General features: G+C 47.9%; 1 pseudogene; it reads left to right on the forward strand.

Moving 5' to 3' along the window:
* The first annotated feature begins 226 nt into the window (after window positions 1–226).
* On the forward strand, window positions 227–17,912 carry LOC120935728 (annotated as a pseudogene).
* Window positions 17,913–18,133: the final 221 nt, after the last annotated feature.

Raw genomic sequence — 18,133 nt, forward strand, 5'->3', positions numbered from 1 at the left:
GTGAAATAATGTTATATATCTAACATTATTTCACTCCCTTGTGATTGCACATTTAAATGTTTGGAGTTGCGCGCTTATTTCTTTTTTGTATGTATGTCTTTGAAGTTTAAGTATTTGAGCTTTGAATAGGCAGCAGCACTCCCCTATTTAAATTCAATTTTTCACTCATTTTTTTCATTCCTTCCTCTATTTAGAGGTCATATATCAATTTTTCCTCACTTGTAAGTGGGTTTAGCTCAGAGTTTTTCCCCTTTTTTTATGATGCAGGAAGGCCTGGATGACGGACCCGACTTCCTGTCAGAAGAGGACAGAGCGTCGCGAGCAATCTGCAGCCTGATGCAACTCTACAGGTTGATATATCTGATGCCCTGAGTGAGCGAGACAAAGTGGAACTTAATGTGCATACAAAGAGTTCATTACCAAACTTCAAGCAGAACAAGTTGTCTGTGGTGAGACAGAATGAAGATGGCTGCATGATTCCTTTGTGGAAAATGAGGAATATGCAGGATATATTATTCCTCCTGCACCACCCAGACCAGATTTTGATGCCTCCAGAGAGAAAAAACTTGGAGAAGGGGAGGGTTCGATGACAAAGGAGGAGTTTACCAAAATGAAACAAGAGCTTGAAGCAGAGTACCTGGCTATTTTCAAGAAAACAGTAGCAATGCATGAAGTCTTCCTCTGTCGTGTGGCAGCTCATCCAATTCTTAGAAAAGATTAAAATTTTCATGTTTTCTTGGAGTACAATCAGGATTTAAGTGTCAGAAGAAAAATTAGAAGATACGACTTTATACGGCCGCAGGGTGGTTCTACTTCTTTGACTGGCCGTGTTTATACGGCCTGCGCGCGCAGTCAGCGGCGCGGGTGCGTGCGCGTCCGGCGGCGGCGCGCGCATGCTCGCCGCATCGCTGAGATGCCGATGCGAGTGCCTGGCGGCCATGATGTCCGCCAGGCACTCGGGATCGGCGGCTACAGGGACAAGACGTGGAGCTCTGTGTGTAAACACAGAGATCCATGTCCTGTCAGGGGAGAGAGGAGACCGATCTGTGTCCCTTGTACATAGGGACATAGATCGGTCACCTCCCCCAGTCACCCCCCTCCACACACAGTTAGAACACAATTCAGGGTACATATTTAACCCCTTCCTCACCCCCTAGTGTTAACCCCTTCAATGCCAGTCACATTTATACAGTAATTAGTGCATATTTATAACACTGATCGCTGTATAAATGTGAATGGCGCCAAAAATGTGTCAAAAGAGTCCGATGTCTCCGCCATAACGTCGCAGTCACAAAAAAATTATGATCACCGCCATTAGTAGTAAAAAAAATAATAAAAAATAATAATAATTCTGTCCCCTATTTTGTAAGCGCAATAACTTTTGCGCAAACCAGATGCTCCTTGCGATTTTTTTTTTTATACCCCTTCCTGGTCAGGAAGGGGTATATGTGCCCAGTAAGGAAGTGGTTAAAAGTGTGGTAAAGACAGCGGATGGAGTCATTGTGTCCAGCACAAAGGATGTGGACGATTTCTTTGACCATGAGAGGACATTTCTTGTGGAATATCACAATCGAGTGAAGGATGCAAGCACCGGGGGATTTTCACCTACCACAAGTAGATGGGACTTCAGTCTCCACTTGTATACCCCAGGGATGGGGGGCAGTTGTCCCAGATGTCAACAGCATGATGGACTGAGCCCAGTCACCCTGTCTTCTCTCCAGCGGCTGAAAAGACTCCTGGGAGAAGGGCCAGTCCAGGCCTCTCCTCAGCAGCAGGTATGTTCTCTGAGAGAGGCAGAGGTTGTCTGGGTGAGTAATGCTCTGTTTGGGACAATTTATTTGGGGTACTGTGTGGGTTCCGGCATTGGGGGACTGGAACTATTGACTAACTTCAGAGTCAACCCATCTGGGGTCTCCTCCTGTGTTAGTCTCCTGCCAAAAGGGGAGATGTGTGACAGACCTAGCCGGGACAGAGGCTTTTGGAGAGGACTAAATGCAAGCCTCTTGCCTTCTGATTATGGGCCAGGGCCTCAAAACAGTAAGGCGGATAGGTTATCCCAGCAGACAGACCTGGAACCTTAAGACTACTTTTCCAACATCCTCGAGTTGACCCGTTCGTGGTCCCACTGTGGCTGTTGGACTGTTTCCCAGGGGAAGTATTGTCATGGACCTTGGAATCCTTGAAATCTGTTACACAGTGGGGGGTCTTCTGCAGGGCCGCTGATAAGCCAGTACAACTGGCCCTGTTGTAGGGGGCCCCGGGCCAGCAGGGGCCCGGATGGCAACCCCTTTAAAAAAAAAACAAAACATTTTTTTAGGGGTCCGGAGGTCCCCAGGGGCCCGGAGGCCCACAGGGTCCCAGATGACAACTCCCCCTTTTTTTTATTTATTTTTTATAAAAAATATATATATTTTTTTAAATATATTTTTATTTTAATTTTTATTAAAGGGCCATTTTTTTTTTTTTAGAGGTCCGGGGGTCCCCAGGGGTCCGAAGGCCCCCAGGGCCCCGGATGGCAACCACCCTTTTTTTTATTTATTTTTTTATAAAAAAATATATATTTTTTCTAATATATATATATATATTTTTTTATTAAAGGGACAATTTTTTTTCTTAGGGGTACGGGGGTCCCCAGGGGCCCGGAGATCCCCAGGGCCCGGGATGAAAACACCCCTTTTTTTTATAAAAAAATAAATACATTTTTATATATTTTTTTATTTCATATATATATATAGATATATAATTAAAGGTCCCCAGGGCCCCGAATGGCAATCACCCTTTTTTTATAAATTCTTTTTTTTTTCATATTATTTTATTTCATTTTTTTTTCTTTTTATTCCTTTAATATATATATATTAAAGGGCTCATGAGGTCTCCATGTGGCAAACCCCCTTTTTTTTTTATAAATGTTTTTTTTTTTAAATTAAAGGGCCCAGAGGTCCCCAGGGCCCTGAATGGCAACCCCCCCCCCTTTTTTTTATAAATGTTTATTTATTTATTTTATATATTTTTTTTCTTTTTATTTTTTCATTTTTCATTTTTATTAATAATTTGTAAAGGGCCCCCCTCCGCTTCTCAATTCGCGGCAGCCCCCCCTCCCGCTTCTCAATTTCAATTTCAGACGGCAGCCCCCCCCCCCGGTTCTCTCTGCTCCAGGTGCCTACCAATGCCGCCAATCCCGTAACGTGCTGCAGAGACAGTTTCAAGGCGGGGCCAGGGGTGGAGCTAAATGCGGGACCAGGGGTGGAGCTGAAGGGGGCCCCGTCAGGTAGGCTGTACGGGGCCCCATGATTTCTATCAGAGGCCCTGGTCTTCTACCCTGTCTTAAGGCTAACCCCCCCCCCCCCTCCAGATGCCTCAATGGTCTGGAGGAAAAGCATTGTTCTGTGTCTGCCTGTTTGTGTACTTTGATTGCCCCCTGGGGCTTCTGTCTCATTACACATAGCATTCCTTTTATTCAAGCTATCGGACCAATCCTTGCTGACCCTGTTTCAAGTCCCCATTTGCATGGCTAAGAGGACCTAATTGAGAACTACAATGTATTTTACAATTGACCAATAGGAAAGTGGTTGTTGGGGGCAGGGGAGGGTCAAACTGCTGTATAAGTGTGTTGTGTGCATCCAATAAAAGAGTTTCCTGTTTGAACTTACATACAGCCGGCCTGGTGTTTGTTCTGATGGATTTCGAACGGCACATAGCTGTAGTTCGGATCCCGGAGCCTTGGATGACCGAACCATCAGAAGTTGCGATCTGCAATCTGATTCAATAGCAGCAGAGGAGTGTCGGGAGAGTGGAAGCGAGCGAGCAAGGGTCTCGTTACAGTACACAAAAAGGAAAAATGGGGATTTAATACCCCTCTGATACTATTAAGAGACACAAATTGCTTTCCACCGGGGAAAGTAAGCATGTTTGGAAATTGGATTAAAGGGGTTGTAAAGGTACAATTTCCCCCCCCTAAATAGCTTCCTTTACCCTAGTGCAGTCCTCCTTCACTTACCTCATCCTTCCATTTTGCTTTTAAATCCTTATTTCTTTTGAGAAATCCTCACTTCCTGTTCTTCTGTCTGTAACTCAACACAGTAATGCAAGGCTTTCTCCCTGGTGTGGACTACGGGAGAGTCAGGGCACTCTCTACGTTGCAGATAAAGAAAGGAGGTGTGTGTTAGTGGGCATCCTGACTCTCCTGTAGTCCAAGGGAGGGGGCGAGCACGACACTCCACACCAGGGAGAAAGCCTTGCATTACTGTGTGGAGTTACAGACACTCATAGGTGGCACTGATTGTAACTAATAGGAGGCACTGTTTGGCACTGACAGGTGGTACTGATGGGCATTGATAGGTGGCACTGATTGGAAGCACTGATTGGCTCTGATAGGTATCACTGATGGACACTGATAGGTGCCATTGATTGCCACTAAAAGGTGGCACTGATTGACACTGAGAGGTGGCACTGATTGTCACTGACTGGCACTGAAGTAGCACTGATTGACACTGACAGGTGACACTGATTGTCTCTGACTGGCACTGACAGGTGACACTGATTGGTACTGACAGGTAGCACTGACAGATAGCACTGATTGGCACTGACATGTGGCACTGACAGATGGCACTGATTGGAAGCACTGATTGGCACTGACAGTTGGCACTGATTGTCACTGACTGGCACTGAAAGGTGGCACTGACAAGCGGCACTGGCACTGATTAGCACTGACAGGTGGCACTGATTGGCACTGACTGGTACTGAAAGGTGGCACTGATTGGTACTAACAAGCGGCACTGGCACTGACATCTGGCACTGACTGGCACTGACAGGTGGCACTGATAAATGGCACTGACTGGCACTGACAGGCGGTACTGATTGGCACTGACAAACAGCACTGGCACTGTTTGGCACTGACGGATGGCACTGACATCTGGCACTGACTGGCACTGACAGGTGGCACTGATAAATGACACTGACTGGCACTGATTGGCACTGACAGGTGGCACTGACTGGCACTGACAGCTGGCACTGACATGTCGCACTGCTTGTCACTAACAAGCGGCACTGGCACTGACAGGTGGCACTGGCACTGATTGGCACTGACAGGTGGCACTGATTGGCATTGACAAGCGGCACTGGCACTGACTGGCACTGATAGCTGGCACTGACTGACACTGACAGGTGGCACTGACTGACACTGACAGGTGGCACTGACAGGTGGCACTGATTTGCACTGACAAACGGCACTGGCACTGACATGGCCTCCCCGCCGCATTCAGCGCTGCTATGCCTCCTGGGAGATGTGTGTCATCAATCCCAGGAGGCTGGGCTGAATGATCGTGATAGTTGAAAATCTCGGGGGGGGGAGGGAGGGCAGTGCCGCCCATAGAGGTGGTGTTCCTCTTCTCCCTCTCCAACTCCTCCCTGCTAGCACCGCCCCCGTCATCCCGCCTCCTCCAACCGCCCACCATCTGTCTCCAGTGTGCGGAGAGTTAGATCATCACGATCTAACAGAGCGCATCTCGGTCTGATAGATTTGTATGTGTGAACACCGCTCTTAGTACAGCCTCGCCTCCCTGTACATTGAAACATCGCTCTGTCACAATTCTGGTGCAGGGAGGTGAGGCTGTACTAAGAGCGCTGTTCACACATACAGACATACACAGACCGAGATGCGCTCTGTCATCCTGATGATCTGTAACTCTCCCCACTCTGCACTGAATTCACAGAGTTAGTGGGAGAGCAGAGCTTGCCAGCATATACCCCTCCACTGTGCCATCAAACACAATCACACATTTGGGCCATCAAATGCATCCACTGTCCCCAACGTTGCCTCACTGTGCCCGTAAAACGCATCCACGTGCTGGGGGCTATGCGATTTGGCGGGGGACCGATGCGTTGTGCAGGAACCGATGCGATGTGCCGGGGGCCGATGCGGGGTGCTGTGCCGGGGCCGATGCGGGGTAACGGGGCCGATGCGGGGGGCCGGGGGCCGTTGCGGGGTGCCAGGGCCGATGCGGGGTGCCGGGGCCGATGCGGGTTGCTGTGTTGGGGGCTGATGCGGGGTGCCGGGGTCTGATGCGGGTTGCTGTGTCGGGGGGGCGGTGCCGGAGCCGATGCGTGGTGCTGGGGCCGATGCGGGTTGCTGTGTCGGGGGCCGATGTGGGGTGCCGGAGCCAATGCGGGGTGCCGGAGCCGATGCGGGGTGCCGGGGCCGATGCGCGGTGCCGGGGCCGATACGGGGTGCTGGGGCCGATGCGGGTTGCTGTGTCGGGGGCCGGTGCCGATGCGGGTTGCTGTGTCGGGGGCTGGTTCCCGGGGCCGATGCGGGGTGCTGGGGGCCGATGCGTGGTGCTGGGGCCGATGCGGGGTGCCGGGGCCGATGCGGGGTGCTGTGCCGGGGCCGATGCGGGGTTGCCGGGGCCGATGCAGTGTGCTGTGCCGGGGCCGATGCGGGGTACCGGGGCCGATGCGGGGTGCCGGGGCCGATGCGGGGTGCCGGGGCCGATGCGGGGTGCTGGGGCCGATGCGGGATGCGGGGTGCCGATGCAGTGTGCTGTGCCAGGGCCGATGCGGGGTGCTGTGCCGGGGCCGATGCGGGGTTGTCGGGGCCGATGCGGGGTGCCAATGCAGTGTGCTGTGCCAGGGCCGATGCGGGTGCTGTGCCGGGGCCAATGCAGGGTGCCAGGGGGCAATGCGGGGTGCTGTGCCGGGGCTGATTCGGGGTGCCGGGGCCGATGCGGGGTGCTGGGGCCGATGCGGGGTGCCGGGGCCGATGCAGCACAGCACAGGGATGGTGGGAACCCCTCATAATGAGCACAGCAGGAGTACAGCCACAGGAAGTCAGTGCAGGGATGGTGGGAACCCCTCATGAAGGGTTCCCACCATCCCTGTTTTGTGCTGACATCCTGTGGCTGTACTCCTGCTGTGCTCATTATGAGCGTACGAATCCGAAGTGAGTTTCGGGCACAAAATACGAAATAACGGCTAATGCGAAACAGAACTAAACAAAATGAATTTATTGACAGTGGACATGTCTAGTATATGTATACACACCACATATATAACAAGATATATATATATATATATATATATATAATCTTGTTATGTAGATATATCTGCACAGGAACAAATTATTTAGTATATTTACTGGTTCCTGGAAGGAGGAGGGGAGGAGGGGAGGAGAGGTTTGCATAGATAAGGGGCGGCAACTTTCTCTGACACTCCCGTTGCTATTGAAACCTGATCTGAAACCTATTACACTGCTTGTGCACCACTGAGCATGTGCAAGATCTGCAAGGCTGAAATCCAGGAAGTCATACAGTCTGGCTTCATGATGCCCACACTTAAGATGGCCCCAGTCAATTTCTATTTTATAAAGTGTCTAAATGCTGTAACAACCTAACAAAACGGACCTTAGTTTACACACTAACTTTACTAGACTACATTAAGCTTGTGTAGTACAGGGGTATTTATATTTAAAAAGTGAAATTGTGGCCGGAACTACGCTTTAAGCAAAAATCTTCAAATAGACCCCAATCAGGGATATTGACCTATAATTTGCGCATAAAGTCAGGTCCTTCTCCATTTTTGGGATAAGGGATATACAGTATGAGCTTCAAGTGTTTGTGGAGGAAACACTGAGCCCTCTGGCACAAAGTTGAACACTTTAGTTAAGAAGGGAATACGAAGGGAAACACATAGGACTAGATTCACGTACCTGGGCACATCTTTTGGCTGGCGTAGCGCATCCCATTTGCACTACGCCGACGTAACATAGTGAGGCAAGGCCAGTATTCACAAAGCACTTGCTCCCTAAGTTACGTCGGCGTAGCGAAAATGGGCCGGCGTAAGCCCGCCTAATTCAAATTAGGCAGGTAGTGGGCGTGCTACATGTAAAATAACCGTGGCCCCATGTAAATGAAGGGCCGTTGGTACGGCGCATGCTCAGAATCACATCTCAAATACTCCCTACGATACGACGGCTCAATGCGTACGACGTGAACCTAACTTACGCACAGCCCCATTCACGTACGACTTGCGTAAACAACGTATAATTTGACGGTAGTTCCGACGTCCATACCTTGCATGGGATGTGCTACCTAAAGAGGTGTTTTATCTTTATGCCGGCGTATGTCTTACGTAAACTGCGTAGCTTACTGCGACGGGCGTACGTACGTACGTTCGTGAATCGGCGTATCTTGCTCATTTACATATTTGACGCGTAAATCAACGTAAGCGCCCCTAGCGGCCAGCGTAAATATGCACCCAAGATACGACGGCATGGGAGACTTACGTCGGTCGTATCTTGCCAACATTCAGGCGTAGATCATTTTAAGAATGAGCGCATAGATACGACGGTGCATTTTCAGACTTACGACGGCGTATCTACTGATATGTCGGCGTAAGTCTCTCTGAATCTGGCCATAGTTTATAAAACTTAGGAGTAAAGATGTCCAACTAAAGATGTATTCTTCAATAGGTGTTTTAAGTTTGTTAACGGCTTCCTCATCCAAAGTGGACATGAGAGAACTTATCCTCCTCTGAAGTAGAGATGGGAACCTCACTACTGAGCCACAGGTATGTTGTAGAGGGATTGGTAAATATCACTGAATGTCTGTGCTATCTTAAAAGGTGAGTAGATTGATTTTCCTTATGGTCCCTGGATATAGGAGATGAAAGCAGAGGATACTTTTGGGTGTAGGGAGCAGGCCAGTGACCTGCCACATTTATCTTGGAATTTATATTGGTGGAAAGTGAGCTTGTCCACAAATGTACATGCAAAGGTCTCATACAGTCCCCTAAATTGTGATCAGGCATTGGAAACCTCAGTGAGCGTGTCTATTGTTGGGGAATGCTTATGGTCAGTTTCCAAGTTTCTGAGCTTTTTGAACTGCAGTCACTATACCGCTGAGCGTTCCTTTTTCAGGCGAGTTTCTAATTGAATAAAGGTTGGATGGGAAACAATGTGCTATCCTGTGCGTGGTCCCCAAAAAAGTTAGAGATGGTCTCTGATACACATGTAACACAGTCCAAATTTGCCAGCAACGAGTCATTGTCCACTCCTTCATCAGTGTGGAGGGGAGCAAGAACATCAAGTATATAGGGGAATGGTCTGACCAGATCATAGGCCCAGATTCTCGTTCATTTTAGCGCCGGCGTAGCGCAATTTCGTGGGCGTAAGTGGGCGTAAGTGAAAGTAGGAAGGAAGTGGGCGTGATACATTTAAATGAACCGTGACCTTATGCAAATGAATGTGTGAACGGACGGCGCATGCGCCAACACGTGACCGGGTGTCCCCTGCCCCTATGCGCATGCGCAGAACGTGATTGGTGAGTAGCGCCGACCAATTGATTACACCCAGTGCATAAATACGCCCAGACATGCGCCCATCGAGTGCAAAAGTACACCTGTTAGTTTTGGTTTGGTGATCTAACTTTTGCTGTGCTTTGAGAAATGTGTGCTGAGCGTTCAAGGAGCAGGAAAAAAAAATTCTCTCATGATGAGAGGGCCATCATTCTTGCTGGCATGGAGAGGCACTATGATCGCCTCCATGGGTCCCGCAGCAAAACCACAAGTAAGGGGAAAGGGACGAGATCCTGTAGAGGATCACAGATCAAGTGAATGCTGTGGGCAATGAGGCAAGGATGCCCAAAGACATAGCCAAAAAGATTAATGATCTTCGCCGGAGGGTCAAGGACAAGATGGCCCTCATGGCGAGGCATGCCAGGGGCACTGGTGGGGGACCTGTCTCCAGGGTCCGTCTGACACCTGATGAGGAGGTTGTTGCCCGGTGCCTTACCAGGGTGCAAGTGGAGGGAATGCCGGGCTATGATTCTGTTCATCCGCCCTTGAGGACAGGTAAGTGTTTATTTCTACTATCTGGTGTGTGCATGTGAGGGGGGAAGGGAATATGTGACAAGTGTGTAGGTCCACCAACATGTGAATGTTTTGTGTCATCCACAGATGTCCAGGATGTAGCTGGGCCATCTCATGCCCCTGCCCGTCCCACACCATCCCCTGATGCTGATGCCCCTGCCCGTCCCAGACCATCCCCTGATGCTGATGCCCCTGCCCGTCACACACCATCCCCTGATGCTGATGCCCCTGCCCGTCACACACCCTCTTCATCTGATGAAGATGCCCCTGACCCCCAGGGAAGGCAAGCGGCATTGGTGGAGGAGAGTGGTGCCCACACCTCCATTGAGGAGGTTCTTCAGGATGCGGAGCATTTGGGGGAGGAGGTGTCCCTGTCACTTTTCCTGGAGGATTTGTCGACCTTGGCTGGTCCATCCCGGACCTCAAGCCCACGATCCTCCATTTCCTCTGACTCTATCTCCAACCCAGCCACTCCCTCTGTCTCCATCCCCAACCCACCCCCTTCATCTAATCAATCCCCCTATGCCAGGCCTGAAGCCTCTTGTGGACCCAGGAAGGCAACAAGGAAAACCAGGGGGGTACCCGAATTCCTGCCTGTGACCCTGACCACTGCGCAGGACAACCAGACCCGCCTTATGGGTGCGATGGCCCAGGACATCAGTTGAGTGGCTGACAGCCTTGGGGAGAGGGGACATGTCACCGATGTTCTTCAGGACGTTGCAGGCAACACCACTGCAATAATAACATGTTTGCGGGATCTACAAAACACCACGGCAAGCCTTGTGGAAGAGGTGCGGACCCTAAATGAATCCGTCCAGGGCCACACAGCTGCCATTGTCGGTGTACAAACAGAGACCAATAACCTCCTGAGGAGGATAGCGGTGGCATTAGAGGGCAGGCCTCCAGCCCCAGTGGATGCTCCTCCGCCTGATGCAACCCCCCCCCTCAACCAGGCAGTTAAGAAGCCGGGGCCGTGGCAGCAGGCAGGCCAATTCGTTTTTTTTATTTTTGATCTTGCTCTGGTAAAGAGAGTTTTTTTTATTTTTGATTTTGCTCTGGTAAAGAGAGTTTTTTTTATTTTTGATCTTGCTCTGGTAAAGAGAGTTTTTTTTTTGATCTTGCTCTGGTAAAGAGAGTTTTTTTTATTTTTGATCTTGCTCTGGTAAAGAGAGTTTATTTTATTTTTGATCTTGCTCTGGTAAAGATTTTATTTTTTATTTTTGGTTCAGAATGCACACGGTAAGGCGTGCAGAATAGTGTGACTGGTGTGTGAATGGGGGGGGGGGTGACACTCCTGCCAGCAAAGGGGTGTCACCCTCTGCCGTGTGAAAGGTGTATGAATGTACAGTGACATAATTGGAGCCTTGGCGTGGCGTTGCTGCTCCCTAAAACCATGTGGTTTACTTAGGTCTAATCCAATTAGATGTGGATGTGGGGTGTTTGTGCTAGGGACCACAGTGGTGTGCATGCATGCATTCTCAATGTGCCATGATTAAGGTGTGTGTTTAATGTTCAAAGAGACGTTCAATGAGGCATCTCTTGATTGCTGATCCCTCAGCAGACGGGGTACCCTCGGTCAGGGGGGGAATGTCTGGTTGGGGGGTCAGGTCATCACGTATGTCAATCTGCAGGCCCCTTCTCACGGCGAAGTTGTGTAGAATGCAACATGCCCCGATGATCTGGCACACGAAGTTTGGGGAATTTAACAGGGTACCCCCAGACTTATCCAGGCATCGGAAACGGGACTTCAGGAGGCCAAAGGTGTGTTCAACCACTCCACGGGTATGTATGTGTGCAGCATTGTATCTTTCCTCTCCTGGGGTTTGGGGGTTCCGGAATGGAGTCATGAGATGGGGTCCCAGTGCATATGCAGAGTCACCTGGAAGGGAAAAGACAGGAGGATGTTAGTCGTGCATGTGCCCCTCGTGATGTCTGCATCATGGGGGGGGAAGTCATACCTGACACCCATGTCACTCACCAACCAGCCAGCTGTCCCCATACACGTTCTGTTAATTCTGTTGGGATGTCGCTTTGGCGGTATATGTAGCTGTCATGGCTGGATCCTGGGTGTTTGGCACGGACGTGCCATATGAGGCATTTGGCATCGGCTATCACCTGTACATTGATTGAATGCCAGTGCTTCCGATTGCGGTATATGTGCTCTGTGTCATGGGGGGGCTGTAGTGCCACATGTGTGCAATCAATGGCCCCAACGGTGCGTGAGAATCCTGCAATTCTGACAAAATCTGCCCTTGCCTTATTCCGCTGGACCTCCTGGGTGGGTCTGATGATTTGGTTGGACATGCGTCTCAGGATTGCAGGGACAACCTGGTGCACACATCTGCTCATGGTGGTTTGTGACATCCCAGCCACACCTCCACTTGTGCGCTGAAAAGAGCCAGTGGCCAGGAAATGCAGTGTTGCCAGTACCTTGATCAGTGGCTGCACTGCATGTGAGCGGTGTGTTGGGCTGGTGAGGTCATCCTGCAGGATTGTGGTTATTTCCTGGATGGCTTGAGTGTTGAATCTGAAGAGGCGATACACCTCTGATTCACCGATGGCAAAGACGTTTAGTGGCGTTCGGTAGATCCGCTCCCGTGCCCTCCTCCTCCTTCTCCTTCTAAGCGCCTGGGTCGCACACTAGTTGTGCTATGACCATGCCTGCCCCTGGCATATTGGCATACAGAAGTCTTGTCCTGAAAGTGTGGCTGCTCAGCTCGTCCGTAAGGTTGCTGCTAAAGCTGCTCTCCAGCTGACCTGCACACGTCTGGTGCAAAGTTGCCCCTGCTTTTATGAGGGGCAAGTTTAGACCGGACGTACAGCTTACGCGCACTGTGCGTAGCCTGCGTCGGGCGGGCGTACGTTCGGGAATCTCCGTATATCCCTCATTTACATATTTGATTAGGAAATCAATGGGAGCGCTGGGTGCTCTCGGTGTAAGTATGCGCCTACTCTACGCCGGCGTACAAAAGTTGCGCTGATCGGAACAAGACTAATTTCTGGCGTACCTGGTTCTGTGGGTAAGGCGCATCGATACGACGGCGCATCTGTACTCTTACGCCGCGCATATCAAGGTGCGCCGGCGTAACGCCTTTTAGAATCTGGGCCATAGAGTCTATTTTGCACTCAGGAGACCAATCCAGACAGCTGTGGTCACTCAAAAGATAGTCAATGCGACTATTGGTCAGATGTACCTGAGAAAAGTATGTTTAGTTAAGAGACTTAGGGTACAGTACCCTTCAAACGTCTACAAGGTGCAAGTTGTATAGTGCACATTTCAAAGCCCTCAATTTGGGGAATGAAATACATGACCGTGAGGTGGAGGAGTCCAATAGTGGCTCCGGAGGGGTATTGGAATCCCCACCCAGGTTGAGCTTACCCTCCCTAAACTCAGATAGTATCTTCAGATACTGAAAAACTAATGGGACTTTGCTGACATTTGGTGGGTAAATGTTAGCTACCATAAATTTAACTCCCCACTGCGAAAATTTCACAAAGACACGCCTTCCCTGAGGGTCAGAGAGATGATCAAGCAATTCATTGGGGAGTGCTTTGTGAAAAGCAATAGATAGCCTCTTAGTTTACTGTAACATATTAGTACCATGAAATATCTGTTGGAACAAGAAAGAGTGAAGACAGATTGAAAGTGCGTCTCCTGTCGAAGGAGTACATTATCTTTGCTCTTATGCATTTGATATAGGATTTGTCCCCACCTTAGAGGCTACATTAAGTCCATTTACATTGTATGAATAGAGGGTGAGATAACACTGTATGGGCCATGGTGGAGCGAAAAGAAGAAAAATAAAAAATAAAATAAAAAATCCAAGAAAGAGAGGGGGGAGATGGAGGGGAAGAAACAGAAGAGGGAAAAATGAGCAAGGGGAAGGAGTTCCGTGAAATATCACAAATCTTGCCAAACCTACTTAGGGAGAGAAGTCGGAGTCAGGAGGTCTGAGTTGTGATCCTGACAACAATGTATATGTAACACATCCACATATTGTAGTATATTGATTACCTAAGATTTTAGGTTACAAAAGAACGCAGCATATACCTTAATCACAGGTTGAAAAAATTTCTGAATGCCCATGCTCAGTCAGCTATCATCACATGCAATAATGTATATTATAAGCATTTAAAAAATATGAGGTTCCACCCCACAGAGGAGAAAGGAAGAAATTTAAAGCAGCAGTGGTTCCGTTTTTGTTGAATGCAGTGAAAGCCCTAATTCCGAGACAATGGAAACTAGAGAAAATCCAGTTAATAAAGGATTGGTTTAGGGAAGTAGATAAAAATAGATTGATGGAAGAACTAATAACTTTGCGGAACACCCTTTAAAAGTCTATGGGAGAAATCAAAAGTGCTAATTTTAAAGGTTAATATGCAAGTTATTGTCATAACAAGTGTTTGGGGACCTGGGTCCTGCCCCAGGGGACATGTATCAATGCAAAAAAAAGTTTTAAAAACTTCAGTTTTTTCGGGAGCAGTGATTTTAATAATGCTTAAAGTGAAAGAATAAAAGTGTGTCTATAGTGCAAGAATTTTTCAAACAAATTCTAAAAGCATTATGGTTATGTCGATAACATTGTAAAAATGCTCAAGCTAAGTTATGTATTTATATATAAATGTGTTTTATACAATTCTTATTTATAAGGAAAATGTTGAATAAATTATTATTACTCTATATATAAGTCCACCATAAGGCGATTTTGTTTTTCTCTGTGGGGGTCTGCCGGCAGGGGGCTTATCGGAATCTCCAGATCCCGACCCCCCCCTATGTGAATTGGTAATGGGTACATTCTATCCCTACCATTTCACAAAAAAAGTGTCAACATGTTAAAAACCACAGGAGACAGCTTGGGACAAGTCCTTTATTAAAAAAAAAAAAAAAAAAAAAAAAGATTTCAGCGATGTAATCCATTCTTGATCTCCAGCGAGGATACGATGCACACAATCCTGCCTCCACGGGAGGCACCTGACGAATGACACGCTACAGCCTGACAGCTCTAATATAGCTGGGGGCGGAGCCGCCTGTCACATGACCCTCCGACGCAAGGGGTTACCCAGTGACATGTACGCCCCCTGATGCAATGTAGGTTTCCCGTTGCATCAGAGGGGGTAGGGTCACCTGTACACGTCACTGGTTAACCCCAGCATTTCCCCTTGTGTCAGAGGGGGGTTCACCCATGCACGTGAAGGGCGACCCCGCCCTCAGCTATAAAAGAGCTGTCAAATGGGTCGCATGTCATTCGGCCGGGCGCCTCCTATGGAGGCGGTATCGTTCGTAGCAATGGAAGATCGAGACGGCTTTTTTTTCTCTGTATCACTCGAGAATGGATTGGAATTTTCGTTGGAATTTTTTTTTCTTTTCTTTTCTCTCGCCCCCTCTTTTCCTGCAGTCTGCCAGGTTGCGTGCTCGGATAAGGGTCTGGTATGCATTTTTGGGGGGAACCCCACGTCATTTTTTTTGTTTTGGCATGGGGTTCCCCTTAAAATACATACCAAACCTAAAGGGTCTGGTATAGTCTTTGAGGGGGACCCCTGCACCATTTAAAAAAAATTGGTACAGGGTTCCCCTTAATATCCATACCAAACCTGAAGGGCCTGATATGGAATTTGGAGAGGACCCCCATACATTTTTTTTTATTTTGGTTCGGGGTTCCCCTTAATATTCATACCAGACCCAAAGGGCCTGGTAATGAACTAAGGGGGAACCCATGGCATTTTTTTTCAATGACTTTCATCTGTATTGCCAGGACCCAACAATTAATTATAGCCGCGAGTAGTTTTAAATGACTTTTTTTTCCTTTAGAAATTTTATTTTGTGCAGAGACTGTTATTAACACGGGAAACATGCGCTACTTTACATGCATACTATAGAAACCCCCTGGTACGAAATTTAAAGGAATATTTCACTTTTATTGTTTCACTTTAAACATTATTAAAATCACTGCTCCCGAAAAAACTTCAGTTTTTAGAACTTTTTTTGCATTGATACATGTCCCCTGGGGCAGGACCCAGGTCTCCAAACACTTTTTATGACAATAACTTGCATATTAACCTTTAAAATTAGCACTTTTGATTTTTCATGTTCGTGTCCCATAAACTTTAACGGTTTTCACGTGTTCAAACTAATTTTTTGCCTGTTCGCATGTGTGTTTGCCTCTCAAATGTGTTTGCAGGCCAGAAGGAGCTGAGAAGTTGACACGTCTTCTCTCCTCCCTCTCAGCGCCTGTGTTAAGGGCATATAGATGAAGAAGGTAGCTCATGTGTACTGGCATGTAGTTGCCATCATCCCTGGTGTCAAAAGGAAAAATGAATACCTCCAAATAGGTGGGATTTTACGGGCAACAAAATTGTAAGTGACAACTGCGGTCATAGAAAAATATATATTTATTACAAGACATAAAATATCAAATATCAAATCTCAAAACTAGAATTAAAAACATTTTAGAGAAATACTGTAAGTCACCACATGCCCCAGGACTAGGCTAAGAGCATGCTTGACAGTTTTCCGACGCATTTCAAATGGCAAAACATCCTTCTTCAGGGAATATTTATACAGTATTACTCTCTAAAGAGGAATGAAAAACATAGTAAATAGTCAAATAATAACAACCAAGGGTAAGAGACAAACTCAGACATAATTGAGCATGAGGAGAGAAGGGACTATTGGGGAAAAGCCCTCCAAGGGCAGAGAGGAGAGACCATCAATAGAACAAAACTCACTGAAGAGAAAAACTTACCCCAGGACCCGAGAGGTGGATACCCCAGACCCGGCAGTGGGTGTCACGGAGGACACGTGGAGTTTGGAAATGGGCCACTTGTTCCCCAGTCTTCAAACCATAGGGGGCGGAAATAGGGAAAAGATTCCTCTTTGGCCAGCATCCAATAACCAGTATTGTCTCCCGTAGTATGGCTGAAAAGGGGGGAGAAAGGATATATATAATACAACAAATGTCCAGAAAAGACCAGATCCATAAGGTGTATAAGAGAATCCCCCAACATCAAGAAAAATGTGGAGGAAACACAAAAAAACACTGACCAATCCCAGGAGATAGGTCTGCTCAAAAATGAGATCCGTCCATCCAAAATGAGAGGTCAGAAAGGATCTCTGGACAAACAAACAGCAAAAAGCCACAAAGTGCTCCCACTCCTTCAGGAGATAGGAGAGAAATGGATGCTCAGGCCACCCACCTGGTGTCCTTAAATACATACCTCGGTCCATTGATTGGACTAATACTCACCTCACCTCCTCAATTGCTATCAAAACGGCGGGAAAACCGGAACGGGAGAGTGAATATATGTAAATGCCCACAAAGCTGTAGATAAACGAGAGTATAGGACGCCATTGCGTCCTCTCTCTTCCTGGTATGGGCAACGTCACTCCCACATGAACGGCGCATACGTCCGCGTCGTGACGTGGCGACGGGTCACATGTAGTTGACGCGCCACATCTTGATGACGCGGTGTGTTCAAAACAGCGGCGCTGTCATCTCGCACTGAATAACAGCGCTACATCACTACAAGGCGATACTGGTTACACAGAGCGGCGGGGGTTTTAATTTTAGTTTTGAGATTTGATATTTGATATTTTATGTCTTGTAATAAATATATATTTTTCTATGACCGCAGTTGTCACTTGCAATTTTGTTGCCCGTAAAATCCCACCTATTTGGAGGTATTCAAGGGCATATAGACTACTGCCCTTCCTTACCTGCAGTTGCTAAATATTGAAGGTTGTCTTTTCTAATGTATTAGTTATTTGTGGCAAGGTTTAACAGTGTTGTAAGTTTCCATATGCTTTAACCGTGCTAATATATTCAACTTGTTTATCACTGCCAGGTGTGTGTCTATTTTTTGGTGATAATCCACGGGCAGGATAACAGTATTTTCCGCATATGTCCTTAAATATGTTTGCAGTAATTTTATTTACCAGGTGTGTCAGAGGGGCTGAGGTCATTCTTGGAGTTGAGGCGGAGATCAGAGAATCCAAATTCACCAAGCGGCTCCTTCGGGGGTGGGTGCTCATCCGGGATCCTCTTTTCTGCTAGCAAATCTCTAAGAATACACCCCAGAGAGTGTCAAGATGGACCTTGCCACTGCAACCCAGTGGTGTGTGGAAGATAATGGTGAATGGGAGTCAAGTTTTGTAATCAACATGCCCGGGGTGGCTTGGACTGAGAAATGGATCAGTCAAGCTGTGAAGACACTTGTCCCAGATCAAAAAGCGTGGGTGATAGACGTCATTTCGTGGGGTAATGCTTAGTAACTG

The sequence above is a fragment of the Rana temporaria genome, chromosome 4, assembly GCF_905171775.1.
Source record: "Rana temporaria chromosome 4, aRanTem1.1, whole genome shotgun sequence".
Taxonomy (NCBI): Eukaryota; Metazoa; Chordata; class Amphibia; order Anura; family Ranidae; genus Rana; species Rana temporaria.